Raw genomic sequence first — 17,450 nt, 5'->3', positions numbered from 1 at the left:
TACTACACCCTGTCTTCCAGGGCTCTTTAGCTTTTCATTCATGTTTTGTTCTCTTTGTTATCTCATGGTTTATTCTGGATACTTTCTTCTGATCTGTATCTAGGTCACCAATTCTCTTTTAATCTGTAGCCAATCAGCTATTTAACCCACCTATGGAATTCTTATTATTTTCTTTATTAACAAGTTCTAGTTTGTTCTTTTATAATTTCCATGACCCTTTCATTTTATTTTTTTAAGATTTTATTTATTTATTTTGAGAGAGAGAGAGAGAGAGAGAGAGAGAGAGAGAGAATGTGAGTGAAGGGAGAGGCAGAAGGAGAGAGAGAATCTCAGGCAGACTCCCCACTGGGCAGGGAGCTGGATGCGGGGCTCCATCCCAAGACCCTGAGATCATGACCCGGGCTGAAGGCAGATGCCCAACTGACTGAGCCACCCAGGAGTCCCAGAGGCTAGCTTATATTTTCTTAAGGGCTAGGAATTTGTTTTACTTTACCTAGGATCTCATTGTATGGCCTTGTCTTGTAGAGGGCCTAGTTCAACACGATGGCAAATAAAGATGTGTAGGAGAAAAAATTTGCTGGCACAAAAATAGAGTTCTTAGCAACTTGTATGGAGCCATTGATCTGGTAAATGTGTTTATTTCTCTTTTTCTTTTTCCCAATAAGCAGAAAACTCCAGAAGTTTGCTTTTACACTAAAGTACATTTCACTGTCTTGTCTCAGGACATTCTTCGGCTATAATTTAGTCAGTGGGGAATCTACTTACATCACCGTTTTATAAGATGGATGATAATGATTTAGTACTGCAGTGACATTATGTTGATAGACTTTTGTGTGTTTATACACATGCATAGGCTGCAGTGAGAGCTCTTTCCCACAGATTTCTCAGGCCTGCCCCTACGGTGAAGGGTACAGGGATTCAGAAATCTGGGTCATGGTAATACAGCCGCCCTCAAAGTGATAGGCAAATGACAGGCCCTGGTACCGGCCACCACCACGCAAAGCAACCTTTCTTCTTGGACATCCTTGGTTTAGGAGGCAGCATAGGCCGTATTTCTGTGCTGCTCCCATCCAAATACTCAACAGACCAGTGATTCAAAGGCTGGTAACTTTGTGGCCCAGAATCAAAGAAGATCCTTTGGTTTGCTGGGTGAGCTCCGCACAGACTTCCGCCAGCATCCTGGTGGACCTGGCGGTGCTGGGAGAGTCAGCATCTGACTGGGCTGCCATGGGAGCCTGTGGTTGGCTCCCGGATGGGAATCCTGGTGCCTGCCTCTGGGCTTTGGGAGCAAAACTGTGCTCTCTTCAGGAAGGAAATATTCCTTTGAGAGTAATTCTTGGCTAACTATCAGGTTAGGAAATACCCAGTACCTATTAGGAGATTTGAGAGGCACATTATAAAATAAGTTTTTTCTGATCCTCTAAGTCTCAAAATCATTACCGTTCTCCAGCATTAAACTGAAGGGATTATACGGGATCTGGAAAGCCCTGAATGAGCTAATAAGCTCATTGCCATCCGTCCCTTTCTCAATCCGTGTCTGTGACATTATGCTGAGTTACCTGAGGGAAAAACAATGAACTTAGTTTATAGATGGTGCTCTATGACTTCTGGCATTAGTCAGAAGTGACAGGCTTTTAGTGCTTGGAGATGCTCTTCGGGGTGGTGGGGAGGAAATCCCAGTGACCGGATATTTAAGTGGCATGTCTCACGGTCCACTTCTTGGACAGAGAGTGTAAGAGGTGTGCGATCTACACCAATTCTTGGGAACTTGGTTATGGTTTGGATGGTTGATCAGCACCTGGAAGGAGAAGAATTGGGAAACAGGTGACAAGTAAGCTTGGGGAAGAGTATGTGCGAGGACATCCAAGAATGTGCAGGGAATGTGGAAACAGGAGCAGCTCAAGTAAATGCTCGTCCAAGGGCTCTCGTTGAAGACGGAGTTCTTCATGACCAAGTGTGAAGGGTGCCTTGTCTTACAGATGTTGGTTCCGTCTTTGCCTTCTCCAGTTCTCGTTCAGCGGGCTCAGGACAAAGCAACCGTTGTTAGCAAGCATGATGGGTTTTCACGGATTCAACCATAAAGATCCGTGGTGGTGGGGCGCCTGAGTGGCTCAGTGGGTTAAAGCCTCTGCCTTTGGCTCAGGTCATGATCCCAGGGTCCTGGGATCGAGCCCTGCATCGGGCTCTCTGCTCAGCGGGGAGCCTGCTTCCCCCTCTCTCTCTGCCTGCCTCTCTGCCTACTTGTGATCTCTGTCTGTCAAATAAATAAATAAATAAAATCTTAAAAAAAAAAAAAAAAGATCCCCGGTGCTTGCCGAGTGACAGGTGGCTGCTACTGCTGTTTTTTACCCAGAGCGCCAGTAGCATTGACCAATGCATGGCCCCGAATAAATATGGTGTCTTGTCCCAGGGAGGATGGGAGGCATCATGTCCCCTTGGGGTCACTTGGTTGTAGTGGACCACTTCTGATATGAAGAAAGGAGGGATTTGCCATCCCCGGAATGGACACTTACTTTGAATACAGCTTTTCATTTTGACGCCAGCTGAATTTTCTGAATGCCTGATTCACAGTCTGAGTTGTTATGACACTATTTCTGAATGAGGAAATTGTTTTACCGCAAAAGAAGTAAGGCCGATTTTTGTGGAATAAAATATGTTTATCTAGAATAGTCAGTCACTTTTAATGGTAGTATGGCTTTATGGGGGCTAATTTGTAGAGTCGCGTGACCTAGAACATTTGCAAGTGGTGGTACTTTCCGGTAGGATATAGAACATACGCAGAACCAGCATTCAGTGCTGGTTTTCATGGCCATAGCAGGGTGTAGGAATGAAGTGGGAATTGGAGTGATCTTTCACATTTACACTCAGGACCCACTGGTACATCTTGTTCTTCTCATCTCTGTCCTCATGATGTGCTACACTAAAGGTCCTACTTTCCAGGGGACCCTTCAACCCACAACCTTTCACTCTGTCCCGCAAAAAAGATGATTCTGTTGAACTGAAAGTTGATAAAGCAACCTGGCCCTTTTGAGATCCTCTACCATTGGACACACATGGTGGGGTGGGGAGGTTACTCTTCTGACTGAGAATATTTATCTTAATTATGAAGCAGAAATAATGGTTGCAGATCCACAATGAAGCAAGGCAGGAGTGTGAGGTCAGAGGTTAAATATCCTTTGACTCTGAGACCTTTGTTCGATCAACGTGTCAGAAAATGACAGGCACATTCGACATACACAGTTTCCTCAGGAAAGAGAATTCCAAGTGCACAGAGACAGGGCAATCCCTTACTTACTTGCTCGCCGCCTGTGAAGATGTATTTCTGTTTCCCCAATTCAGTGGACTTAGGAGTTGCCGTATTTATTTTACATTTAACTCCTTATTTCCATCAGGGCTGTTTGGATTATGCCAAGATACAAAGTATCCCCGAATTTCAGTTGCTCAATAACAACACATATTTATTTTTTACTTATAATCCAAGGGGGTCCAAGAGAGTGGAAGGGGCCGTGAGTTTTGTAATCCGAGCAGGAGAATTAGTTGCAGTCTACACCTGGAGGGCAGTACAAAGTTCTCAGTACAACTTTCAGGTCTGAAACTGAAAGTCCCATAGATCTGTATTCTCCTTAACCTTGGCCATGGTTGTTGTCCGGGATAAGGAAGAATCTGTTCCTGTCTGGCAGGGCTGTTCTGTCTGGTGTCACTTTATCAAGAAGCTAGTGATTTATCTTCACTAATTTGGTCTCACGACTTCCAAGAATTAGCTTAGAAGAGAATTTGAGAACCGCACTGAATATAGGAGGGACTTGTTTTTAATATAGAAGCAAGGTTGGAGCCAGAGGGAAGTGAGGCCAGCAGGAGCCAGGTGTCCTGGATGATTCCGAAAACCGCAGTGGTAGAAATCGCAAGAAGGAGAAAGGTGGCTGTTAACAGTGGGTTCCGTTTTCTGTCGGACACACATAAAATTTAACCCCTTGCAAGAACATTTAGCAGTATCTTGTGTGAGAGAGTGTTAAGAATAAGCTCACAGATATTGATGTTTTTATAGTATTCTGTTTGTTCAGTAGATTTCCTCAGTAAGTTTAAGTTATTCTTAAGATAGTAACATTTTTTTAAAAAGATTTTATTTATTTGACAGAGAGAGAGATCACAAGTAGATGGAGAGGCAGGCAGAGCGAGAGAGAGGAGGAAGCAGGCTCCCGGCTTAGCAGAGACCCCAATGCGGGACTCGATCCCATGACCCTGAGATCATGACCTGAGCCGAAGGCAGCGGCTTAACCTACTGAGCCACCCAGGTGCCCCGCTAGTAACATTTTTGATCGAAAAAAAAAAAAGTACTTACTGCATGGAAATTCCCTCAACTCCTTGACCACTGGGTTAGTTACTGTCAGGGCTGGGGGAGAGCAGAAGAAAAGCAGCATTTTTGGTGGATTTCCACTAGATGGTGCTATTTGAGTTCAAGATTCAACCTGCTGCCTATTTTCATGCAGGAATTTGGCTGATAAGTAGAAGACATTTATATTGTGTTACTTTTCTCTCCTACGTTAATACCCAAAACATGTCCAGACCACTGTTACCCATTTAGAAAGTAAAACAATAAAAATTTTTAGCCTCTGGAAGCTTGAAAACACTGTTTATTTTTTATGAGCCGGTATTTTTATTATATATGGTATTTTTATTGTAATTTATAGAAATGATCTTTTAACCATCAAATACTTTTAAGGTGGTATCATAGCTACTTTCCTTCCTGGGTGGAAGGAACATTTTCAAACCACTTGAAAGACTATGGGCTCCATCTTTCAATTTTTCTTTTCTTTTTTTTTTTTTTTTTAAACCAGGCAAGAAAACCTCTTGAGTGGCTATGTTTGTATGTAAGAATAGACTACCTCTGAGTACTTAGTTTCACTTCAATTGTCAAAAGACATTATAACAAAAACAAAATTCTGAACAATAAATAGCACTGGTTTCAATCGCTGAATGGGGCATACGGTATCTACTGATTGTCTGAGTGTTATTCCAGAATAACAAGGAGCCTGGCAGCTCCCCCTGTTTTTCTTCGCTGTGAGTACGCAGCTGGAAGGGGTCCTAGGAATGACCTAATCCATCTCAGTCATCGTACAAGCAAAGCAACCGAGGATCCAGAGCCCATTTTAAAGTGTCCTTGGGAGAGGAAGGAGCGATGGGCTTTCTTGTCTCCTTCTTGAGCACAGTCCCGTGGGGCGGCTGCTCTTCTACAAAATGTTTGCACCTAGATAGTGTCCAAATGCAGAACCAGATTATGAGTAAAGAATCAGGGTCTCAGTCAGTGTTTATGGACAATTCCTGTTTAATACAAGTTGCACAGTTAAAAAGTGGCATGAAATGGTCCCGGAGCTAAAAGATACAGACCAGCCGTGTCCCTAGAATCGGTTGTTCAGTGAGAAGCACAGATCTTGAGGGCAGGTGGAACCGGAGGGCTCATTACAGCTCTTGTATCCACAACCTGGGTAACCTTGGACAAGGCGTGACACCTCTCTGCCCCAGCTTCTCTATGAGAGAAGTTAAATGTCAGTACCTACTTCGGGGAAGTGTAGTGGGGCCAAAAAGAAATAACATGGTAGGCTTTCAATAACCATCCCCTCATTTCATTAAGAAATCATTTTTAAAATGGAAAATAAGTTTGGGGCAACTGGATGGCTCAGTTGATTAAGCTTCTGTCTTTAGCTCAGGATGATCTCAGGGTCCTGGGATCGAGTCCCATGGCCAGCTCCCTGCTCAGCCGGGAGCCTGCTTCTCCCTCTCCCTCTGCCACTCTCCCTGACTGCGTGCACACACTCTCTTTCTGACAAATAAATAAAATCTTTAAAATAAAATGGAAAATAAGTTTAAAAGACCAATTTAAGCAACAGGTGAGAACAAAATCAGATGTCAGGGATCTGTCCAGTAGGGAACTAGGTTGTGTTTTGACTCTTCTAATGATTGATTCTGATTAATTTCTTCATCCTGGCTTCGCAAAGCTCATTTGATTGATTGCACAGACTAGGCAGAATCAAGTTGATGGAAACCCATAGATAACAGAAATCACCTATAAGGTACAGAAAGTCGCATGTAACAGAAATGCAGCGTTTATAGAGGTCATGTACCTGCCCTGGGTCTGAAACACCTTGGTTGGACCTGGCATCATGTGACATCGTGGAGACAGACGTTTTTTGTTCCTGAGGATTTACACCAACCTCGTTATGTTCCAGATTGTTGACATGGATGGATGCCCGAATGGTTAACTCTGAGCATTTATAAACTTGAATTTTTTTCTTTTCATTTCTCCTGTCATCCAGCAGATGTCAGTCATTCTCTTTGGTTCAGCTTCACTTCCTGTCACCTGCGCAGGACCTGCAGAAGAGAAATCACCTTGCATTATGTCAAAGTGATATGTTTGTTGAACTGTAACGATAATAATCCTGCCCATTAGCCTACCAGGAGCCAGAGGCATTTTGTACTCAAGCAATGATGAATTTTTATTTTCTCACTTAATTAAAAAAAAAAAAATCTCCATCTCAGTTTCCAAAATGTGTATCTGGGCGATAAATGAGAAAACAGGGAAGGCAGGCGGGGAATTTAAATTTGTGGTAAAATAATTTGTATGTACACGAGAGAAGGCAAATCACTCCCTGATGTCGATGTCAGGAGGTGATTTCATTCTATAGTGTAGAATAAAAAAAGCTCTCCAGTTTATGGTGTGTATTTGTGCCAATGTGTGTCTAGCAATGCACTTTTAAATCATTCCTGCAACAGTAACAAACAGTCATTATATCCAGCCATTGGTGCTGGCATCGGGCTTGTTAAGGGCAGATTTTATAAAATCAGAGTAAAACAAGCTTAATTTATGCGAGATAAGTTTTCTCCCATTTCTAAAAGTGAGGGATTGTCTCAACAGAAAATATATTACATGCTGAAGTTCATGTATCTTTAGATCTTTCTCAAACTTTGTGTTTTAAATCTACTTTCTCCTTTTAATAGGGATTAGTGATTTATCCTCAAAGAGTATGTTCATTAAAGGGAGTAATATTGCCAGTCTGTCTTTCTCAGCAAATCCAGAATTTATTGTGGGAAACTGATAATCTCTCTGTAAGCCTCTGTTTGACTCCTGTGCTTCAAACTGGTTCATTGAAACAGTTGGACTGACTGCTCTATTTTCTTTAAATTTTTTTTTAAGATTTTATTTATTTGACAGAGCATAGCAGGGGGAGCCGCAGGGGGAGAGGGAGAAGCAGGGGGAAAGGGAGAAGCAGGGGGGCAGGGAGGGAGAAGTAGGCTCCATGCCGAGCAGATATCCTGGTGCGGGACTCCATTCCAGGACCCAGGGATCATGACCTGAGCCGAAGGCAGAAGCTTAACTGGCTGAGCCATCCAGGCACCCTGGGCTGCGATATTCCAATATAGGCATTTATGCTCGTATCTGGTGGCTCTTCCTGATGGAGGGGCACCGAGTTTTCGAGGGGATCATAGTGTAACCTGCTTCTGCCCCTCACAGAGATCATCACTGTCCACAGGCCCTTTGCAACCAGGAAAAGAAAAAATCACCCAGTTTCTCTTCGTTTTACTTCTTGAGGATTCTTGGCTGCTATTATCATTTATACAGCTTTTAAATACAAAAAGCCAGTTTTCAGGTACTGTATGTAAACAGTAGTTATTCATCAGGAGACAATGACAAAAAAGGTGCCCAACTCATCAAATTAGGAAAAAAGAAACAAAGTTTGATATGAAACAACTCTTTAACAGCTTTATGAGCCATAGTACAGTTTAATAGTTTGAGTAGGAAAAAATGCTATTATATTTTGAAAATCTTACATGCAGAGAGTTTCACAACGTAACAAAAAAGACCTTCTCCTCAAGGTCTTCAGTAGGACGTAAATGTGGCATTATTATTTTTTTTTTTTAAAGATTTTATTTATTTATTTGACAGAGAGAAATTACAAGTAAGCAGAGAGGCAGGCAGAGAGAGGAGGAAGCAGGCTCCCTGCTGAGCAGAGAGCCCGATGCGGGACTCGATCCCAGGACCCTGAGATCATGACCTGAGCCGAAGGCAGCGGCTTAACCCACTGAGCCACCCAGGCGCCCTAAATGTGGCATTATTGATGCACACATCAGAATTCACAAGGTAGAAGAGGGCACCACTCTTGTCCCTCCTTTATTCACACTTGTTCCCTTATAGGATCGAGTACGTACTCAGTTACCTAACTCTGGCCATGTGGGAAAGTGAGCAGCCCATAACACAGGAAGGACAAGGCAAGCCTGCGGACAGGGTAATGGTGGGGGTGGGGGACAGGATGAAAATGCAGAATAGAGCAGAGGAGGGAGAGATGCATGCTCCCTGGGGGGAGGTTGTGGTAATGGGCTCCCCGCCTTGGAGAAACAGTGACTGATGAGCTTCTCTGGCAATCACTCTGCCCCAGTATTCCCACCGAAAGCCACAACAGTGACCACGGTATCCACACACCCTGATTTTTGTATGCACTTGCATAGTCAATCCCAGCGATGGGTACAAGGGAGGTAAATAAATCCCCCTCTTCCCCTTTTCCCACATCCCTACTTTCCAATAGACGTCAGGGATCCCCTCATTGTCATAGTTGCAGGAGACGGCAGGTTCCCCATGGTTTATTTATTTTTTTCAATGCCATTTCTGAAGTGCAGTAATTGAGAGATCTTTGGACTTATCAATTTGTATTACAATTGCGAGGGATGTGAAAATTTTGTTTAGATTCGTCCATACCAGGAAATAAGGGTTTTTCGTATATTGTATATAACTTTGAAATTTATCCTTCATTTGAAATATACTGCTATCATCATTGTTTAAAGAATTGAAAACTAATTTTCATATTTTAATAAGCCTTCTGTAAGTGTTTTGCAAACACAGTTTACATTTCTGGTGACGGAGAATGTAAGAAATTTGCTTACAAGAATGGCAATCAGAACGAGGGTCTCTTCTAGGTTCGACGTTTTTATTAATTCCCGCCGCCACCTGTCAAGAACTGAGCTGCCAGGTGTTGGAGTATCAATTAAGACAACAAGCCACCGGGAAAGCACCAGGCGAGCCTTTGATCGCTTTCGGAGCGAGCGGAAGCAACAGGAAAACCTCCCGCACCGCCCGGCACGCGGGAGAGGCGAGGTGGCATCCCAGACAGGAGGGGGCGCTGTCTCCTTCCCGAGGAAGCCCTGCACCAGCCACTCCCGCCATTTTGGGAGCGCAGAAAAGCCGGGAGAGGGAGAGCACCTGCAGGAGGCAGGGGGAGGTGTGGAAAGGGGGGGGGTGCCGCGTCAGGGTGGAAAGAAGTGTCTTCCAGCGCCCTCTCGTCCCCCAGAAGGGTTAAAACGCAGATCTGGGTTAAAAACGCAGATACGCAGAAAAGCAGGGCGGGCCGGGGGGCCGCGTCCTCGAGGGCAGCTCCCCTGCAAGGCCGCAGCGCGCTGGCTGCGCCCGGGCCCGGCGTGGGGGCCGCCTCCCCCGTGAGGCCCGCGGGGTGCAGCCTGGGTCCGCGCCTGCGGCCAGGCCTGGCAGATGGCCCGTGGGGTTGGGGCCAGAACCCGGCCCGCTCGCCCTCCAGGGTCAGGCCGCCCTCGACTCCTGCGGCCCTTGAGCTGCTGTTGGCCACGTCACCTGCCGCAGGATTTTTATTCTTAACAGAAGCCACCGCACCCCTGACTGCCAGAGGGCGCGTCGCTAGCGGCTGGTTTTCCTCCCTCGGCCGCGGCCCCGCGGCCTCCCGGGGGCTCCGGCACAGACCCCGCAGGTTGGCCCCGGGGTGTTGTCCGGCCGTCGTCCGGCCGCAGCTTCCCTCGGCGACCCCGCAGGCTTCTCCTCCCGACGCCGCCTCCGTCGGGGCCGCCGACAGCCGCCGCGTCCAGCGCGAGCGCCCCTCAGCCCTGGCCTTTCTGGCGGCCCCGCGCCGCTCCCCGGGCCCTCCCGGCCGGGCCCCGCTCTCCCGGGCCGCCCACGCCGCGCTGACCGGGTAAGTGCCTCGCCCCACGCCCCGGCCTTTTCGGTTGTGGCTCCAAAAAGTCTCGAGTCTCCATTCGCTTCCTTTTTGTTTTTTTAATCACCCACTTTTTTAAAAAATCACTTTTTTTGGGAAAAAAAAATAGAAATACTTGATTAAAATAGAAATACTTGTTTGACAGCCTTACATTTTTCTCTAGGTATTTATTTTTTTTAAATAAGACGTGATTTGCTTATATGCGAGGGAGAGAGCAAGCGTGGGTGGGGGGAGGGGCAGAGGCCGAGGGAGCCGCAGCGTCGCCGAGCCGGGGCCGGCCGTGGGTCTCGATCCCAGGACCCCGCGACGCTGACGACCTGAGCCGGAGGCACACGCAGCCCGATGCTCAACAGCCCGAGCGACCCGGGTGACCCTAATGTCGCCTCACATCCCCGTCCGCAGTCAGGTTACACCCCCGTCTTCGTCCCGGTGTCCGGCGTCTCCGAGCCGGTGACGACGCAGCTTCGCATTTCCGTCTTCCTCCCAGAACGTCGTGTTCGGGACGGTCTGCCCGTCGCGGGGTCTCTGCGGCGGTCGTCCACGCGGTGAACCGGCGCCCCGGAGCCTTCGGGTCGCTGCGTCGTGCGCGGGACACCGGGGAAGGGGCCGCGGGAGCGCGCTCGTGCGCGGCGCGTGGTGCCTGGTGCGGGCGGCCGCGTCTGCGCGGGAAGCCGGGGGCGGCGTGAGGGGACGCGATGCGGCCTGGTTGGTGGTTGTGCGTTCTCGGTCCTGAAGAAGCATCTTTGATAAAGTTACTAAATTTAAGGTTTATTAACTAAAAAGCGGATACTTAAGGAGGTGTTACCACTGATGACGAAAGCAGAGAGGCGGCGTCTTGCCCTGGGACTCCGCAGTTGGAGGCGTCGCCGTCCTGGCCCTTCTGTTGGAGCCGCGGCAGCCGGGGGTTTCCTGGTTCTCGGCCTGGCGGGGTCGGATGACCGAGGGCTGAAGTCCGGGCGTGGGGCCGCATTCTGTGCTGCTCCTGACTGCTGCTCTCTGCGACGGGTTTGCAAACAGCCCCCAGGCCTCCCTGCGCAGCATCGCCTTGCTGGTTCCACAGCCCGTCCCGGTGTGGTCCTCCTGGGACCTTGATCTGCTGAGAAGACTGGGACTCTTCCGCCGCCTCTTTTCCGTCTGTGGCTCGAAGTGCTACCTCTTCGCTCCTGAATTTCTCTTAAAAGGTTGCCATGAAAATATTGGTATTTCTATTTAAAGGGTTAACCTAGACATTGTTGTTTGTTTGCCGGTCAGTCTGAAAGTCATAGATGTCCTATTTGGTCTGGTCAAATAAAACAGTTATATGGGGCTTCCGATCTGAGCATATATATACATATTATCTATTTATTTTAAAGATTTTATTTATTGATTTGACAGACGGCGATAGCGAGAGCAGGAACACAAGCAGGGGGAGTGGCAGAGGGAAAGCAGGCCTCCCGCCAAGCAGGGAGCCTGATGGGGGGCTCGATCCCAGGACCTTGAGATCATGACCTCAGGTGGAGGCAGAGGCTTTAACCCACTGAGCCACCCAGGCACCCCTGAACATACATATTTTTTAAGATTTTATTTGAGAGAGAGAGAGAGAGAGAGAACACGAGCGGGGTGGGAGGGGCAGAGGGAGAGGGAGAGCCGACTCCCTGCCAAGTGGTGAGCCTGACTCAGGGCGCGATCCCAGGACGCTGAGATCAGATCTGAGCAGAAGGGAGACGCTCACCTGACTCAGGCACCCAGGCGCCCCTAAACATATTTTTTTTTTCCTGTATCAACACTGTCATTACCATTCTTATTTAAAATACGTTAAAATGTTATCTTCGTAGCAGATACACAGAAAGACTCCAGGACGTACGTTCAGTAGAAGTAGAAATCAGAAAAAATTCATGCACCTCTTTTTCTAGTTTTATCAGAGGGGGAAAATAATGGAGATTTACTAATTATTTCATTATATGAATAATACAGTTCTGCACTTGAACACGAATTGTGTATGAATTTCAAAATATGTGCCAGTGGGAAGTCACAGCAAAATGAGTGAATTTATCTTCGTATCTTTCTCAGTCTATGTTCAGTACATGTTTTAAAACACTGATTTTTCTCCTTACTGGTTTTTCTTCTTGAGAAAAGGGAAATGATGCAGGATGAGATGGTGAGAAAAGTTAAGAAAACAATAGTAATGAGTCATGATGGGAGTCTGGGTTTTGCAGGTTCCCATGTTTAGCAAAAGTGCTTGTAGAGGGAGATGAGAGGGGAAAAAAAAATCCCAGCTGTTTTTAAAAATATTATAGTGGCCAAGAAGAAAGTTCAGATTTTAAAAAGCAAAATGAGCGTCCACGTCATTACATACTGCCCGTTTCCTTGAATTATGGCCGTGTGAAATTGATTTCTGCGCAGATTGGATTCACTGGCAGTTTCCTTCCCTGCAAGGCTCCACAGTTCCTTTTCCCCCTTTTTAAAGAGCAAAAATGCCCCTTGGATTTATTATAATTCTTGATGTCCATCCTTGTAACACAAACCAAACTGATATGGCATTTGCTTTGCTGAACAGAGGTAGACTTTGGAGACCTCCCTTCTTTTTAGCTTGCTTGCTTCTGATAAGAGAGGCTGCCAGGCTTTAAAACAATGTAGCCCACGTCTACACTGGCGATTTCCTTGTCGGTGTGGAAACGAAGCTGCATTCTCCGTTGACTAGCTCCCCCATGGATCTCTGAAATGGCAACCTGGCTAACAAGCGTTTCTACTGATGCTAAGTTCAATATCTCCCCCGGCTGCCAAGCGAAAACAGGTTTCCTGCTTGGGACTTTGCACCTTGACAAGTAGAGCTCCTCTCTCCATGGCTAGCCGTCTCTCCTTCCTACATACGGACCTCATTAGGAGGAAGCATAGCATTGGAGACAGTGATTGTCTGATAAATATGGTAGCTGTCATATGAAAAACCAGAGTTTTTAAAAATTAATCTTTCTCATGTTAATCATCTTGGAATAATTATAGAGGCTTATGAGCAAAGCTGCCTATGTGGGTTAAACCCACCAACAAGAAGGATGCAGGTTTACCCAGCCATTTTCCCAGAACTGTATCACTGCTTTCTCTCTGCCTTACTAAGATCCTTAATTCTTTGACATAACAGAGAAAAATGGCTCTAGGTTTAGCTGTGGCTGTATTATTGATTTATTATTATTATTATTTATGTCTCTATTGTCTTCCCTTAATATTAGCAGGGTTTGGGGTAAAAGTATACTGGTAGGACCCCATAATGTTTGGCTGGGCATCTAGAATTTATACACCAAGCTAATGCTATGCTAAATAAAGTATGTCCTATGCTCACATCTTAACAAAGTTACCTTCATTAGGAGTTGGACGTGCATGTTTGAATTTAAAACTTCTTGGACCACTCCAGGTTCTGGTGTGGAAAGCGATGGCAGGTCTTGGAGCTGGCCTCTGGCTTGTGACTTGTCTTTTTCTCATGCTCAGCTCTATCCCCCATCACAGGAGGCCTGACACGTGCATATGTGGTCACTTCAGCCCAGATGCATCTCTAAGCTCAATCTATACCTTCCCCCTCCAGCAAACAGATGACCCCAGTCCCCTCCAGAGTATCACAGATCTTATTCTGTTACCATTCGCCTTGCTGTGTAACTAAGATGGATTACAACAGTCTTATGAGGTCGGTGGTGCTATCACTCTGCATTTTACAGAGGAGGAAACCAAAGCTAGAGACATTGCAGAACCAGTGGATGAGGGAGCCAGAGTGGGTGCCTGTGTGGTTTGATGCTAACTTTAATTTTAGTAACGACTCTGTTGTTCCTTCTAGGGAAAAGGAAGAGCTCAGTATGTCCTATTAGAATTACTGTTTTTGACTATACTTAGAGGGGAGGCAGGAAAGACTTTACATCAGAACTAATGGGTTCTAGTTCTTCCGAACCTCAGGGAGGCATGGGTAGACCAAGCCCTTTCAGGCTCTATAGAGCACACGAAATGCAAAGGGCCCAAAGAAGGAACAGAGAGTATGGAGAGGCTGATGGGGCCCGAGTGGCTGTTGGGAAGTTGGGGGACATGGGGTCTGAGCTGCATGAAGGGCCATTTTTACCAGACGAAGGAATTTGGTCTTTATTGATTAAGAGATGGAGGAGGGGTGGGTTGACAAACTTTAAACAGGGAAATGGTATCATCAGGTGACTTCCTGACTGAGACGGTCGTCTGTCATTAGCAACGGTGATGATGTTAGTGATCTACAACCTATGTAGAGGGACCTGTTTAATTTTCAAAAGTTGAAGGTAGTGGCTGCATTCTACTAGTCGACCTTCCACTAGCAGGAAAACAAAAAGATTTCAGCTGTTATGGAGGCTCCCTGTCCTCTGAATCAGTGGCCATAACGAACGTGGCCACGTGTTTGCTGCCTGAGCGTGATCTCCTCATGGCTTTTTACTGAGGTCCCCAAATTTGGATGGTAGCCTAGGGATGCACTTCCTAATTGAAATATATTAAATTCCATATAATTCTTCTAGTGGACTTGCTCTAAGTGCACAGGAATGCATTTCTTGGTATAAAATCTTCCTCAAATACTTCCCAGGGTACTGTCAGCGCCAGTTAGTATGCCGAGTCTAGTGGAGGGAAAACAAGACATAAATGTAAAAGGCTGTAAGTTCGATAACCATTTCAGGTCATTACACAATTTTTATAATTCAGACGGGTTCTGCGTACTCTCTTTTCTCCATAGTCCGACTCTTTCTTGTAATAATCCTGAAAAATAACTTCCCAGTCCTTCAAAGTATCTGTTACTTGCCGCATGTCCCATATCTAATGTAAAGCTAAGTTGTTTATTTAACAATTAGGAATGGATTCAGTGGATTAGTATAATGGTGTAAGGCTGTTCCAGCTCTTTCCCTTAGGGTGTGTATCACAACAGGAAGATTTTGGCAGACTTGGGATAGTAGTGCTACTACTTTTACAGTCCATGTTTTGATTTTTAGAAAACTGTAGTTCAGAAATCTTGGTATAGCATAGAAGGATTTTTTTAAAATTCTACACGTTGGATTTCTTTCTGAAATGGATCTAGTTGATAGTCCAAATTTATATACTTTAAATATTAAAATGAGTAACTCCAGTACGTATGTACATTATGCCCTTACATGTGTGGCTGCGGCAGTGGAAAAATTGTTTTTATCAGTTTGGGCTGACTTGCCCTGTTAAAAACTTGGATGGAACTTCCTTATAAAGTCCATTATTCTTTGTTGGAATTAATTTTATTGACTAATTATTGTAGTGTTATGAATAAACTGTTGAAGTGTATTTTTGTGCTTCATGTTCAGAGTGGATATAACAAAGGCCCAATTCAGACCATCCTAACATCTGTGCTGGATTAGACTTGACGTTTTCTTTCCACGAGACAGATATGTGAGCTTCCTCTCGTCAGTGCTGTATAGCTGTGACCCCAACCCGGTTGTTACATGAGATAACTTCTTAATAATCCCCTTAGTAACCATGTCCTCTTACTCTTTGAGCAAGATCACTTATGCAGGGTCTCGTTTTCAGGCCCAGTTTACTAAGTGTTAAGACTTAGGGGACTTAATTAGAAATGAAGGGAGACTTCACTGGTTTAAAGCTTCGAATTTTCAGTGGCTGTTACATTAAATGCGGTTGGTCATGTTGATGGCTTCTTTCTGATACGTTGGGTTAATGATATCACTACAACTGTTACGAAGATTTACTGAGAATTTGTTATGTTCCAAATTCCATGAGAAAAAGGAGGCCCAGAATGATTCATTGTCACATTCAAGGTCATTCAACTTGTAAGTGACAAAATCAACATGACCATACGGCCATTTGACTGAACAGCAATTGTGTCTAACAATGAACTTAAAACCTCATGTTTGTGATCTGATACAGTTTTCCTTGTGCCTCTGTCTTTTCTTTGAGCTAACCTTTACCAAGCACTTTCTCTATGTGAGAAGGATCTTAACACTTTATAATGTATTAACTCATTAAACCACAAAACCATTTGTCGTCTGGATACAATTTTTACATATGATGAAGTGGAGACACAGAGAGGTTAATGAACTTGGCTGATGTCCATTTCGTCACCATGAAAGATGCTCATCTCCTGTGCCACCTCTGTTGTTTATATGCCCCTTTGAAGGCAAACTGATTAGTCATGACTCAGGACCTAATTTCACATTATTTCCACAGGGCAAAATTAAGCTAGCTGAATGCTCACCTCTGGATGTTGTGACGTTATGTAAAATCCAAAGATCAAATGCAGATTATAGTAAGCATACATGAAAGGCGAGGCATGACTTACAGGGAGTCACTTCTTAATTTCAATTATTTAATTGAAGAGGAAAAAATGATGTTTTAATCAAAACCATGCTGAAAACTGTTATTGCTAAGGCTTTAAAGGTTAGATTATATTTTGTTTTAAGGTCTTTGTGAAATTCAGCAGTCTTGAGGTTTTGAAATCCTCAAATCGGCTTTAATTAATTTATCAAATCCTTTTAGCAGAATTTGTTTCAGTGTTTTTGTGCACCTACCAAAAACAGAGCCTTATTAGTTTTCTGTAATCTTTAAATTAGATTTGCTTATATGACTTAATACTATAAATTATATCATTTTACATATATCTATATATCTATGTATATATATATCTAATACTATATATCATTCATATATCTATGTATATATATATCTAATACTATATATCATTCATAGTACCCCCAACCAAAAGGGGAAATGTAAATCCTTTATTTTAATTTCTAGTGTGATTGGTCCCTACCATGCTCCTCTCCCCAAAAATGATGCCATAAATTTATATGAATAATGTAAGATATAACCTATAAATATGCCAAGATTAAGATTTAATTGTTATATTTCACCTAAGGACATATTCAATAGGCAGTGATAAAAGCTAAAATTTCTGGGTTAAAATGGAGTTCACTTAGAGTTTCTTTATTTAATATCCCAGATTAATTCACCCAACCATTCACCAGCCCTTGGGGGTAAGTTTCTTATTATGCCTTAAAAATCCCTCTGATGTTATTTCTCTGATTATTCTGATCAGTTATTTCTTCATTAAAGAGAGAATGCTCTAAAATAGAGAATGCTGTAAAAAAAAAAAAAGGATGGAGAATGCCAAACTATATTTACAGTCAAATATAACACATTACCCCTAAAAAATTATTTATAAAGTTAAATAGCAAAACAAGTAAAAAGGCACCATCAATTCATTTTAACCTTTCCTCCTGATTTCTTAGACACCCTTGTCAAAATCTTGTTAGAACTAAGTATTGGAAAATCCTATACTTGTAGGCAAATAATACTTTTCTTGGGTGGGTGGTAATTAAAAAATAGGTGGTATTTTCCAAATGAAGAAGAAAGATATTTCATTCAGGAAAAATAATGTGAAGTGTTGATTTGATCATGTCAGAAGATTATGGCTCATTCAAAAGTTGTTTGTGTATA

This window comes from Mustela lutreola, chromosome 18 (genome assembly GCF_030435805.1).
Source record: "Mustela lutreola isolate mMusLut2 chromosome 18, mMusLut2.pri, whole genome shotgun sequence".
Taxonomy (NCBI): domain Eukaryota; kingdom Metazoa; phylum Chordata; class Mammalia; order Carnivora; family Mustelidae; genus Mustela; species Mustela lutreola.
The sequence above is the reverse complement of the archived record's forward strand: the minus strand, read 5'-3'. Positions refer to the sequence as shown.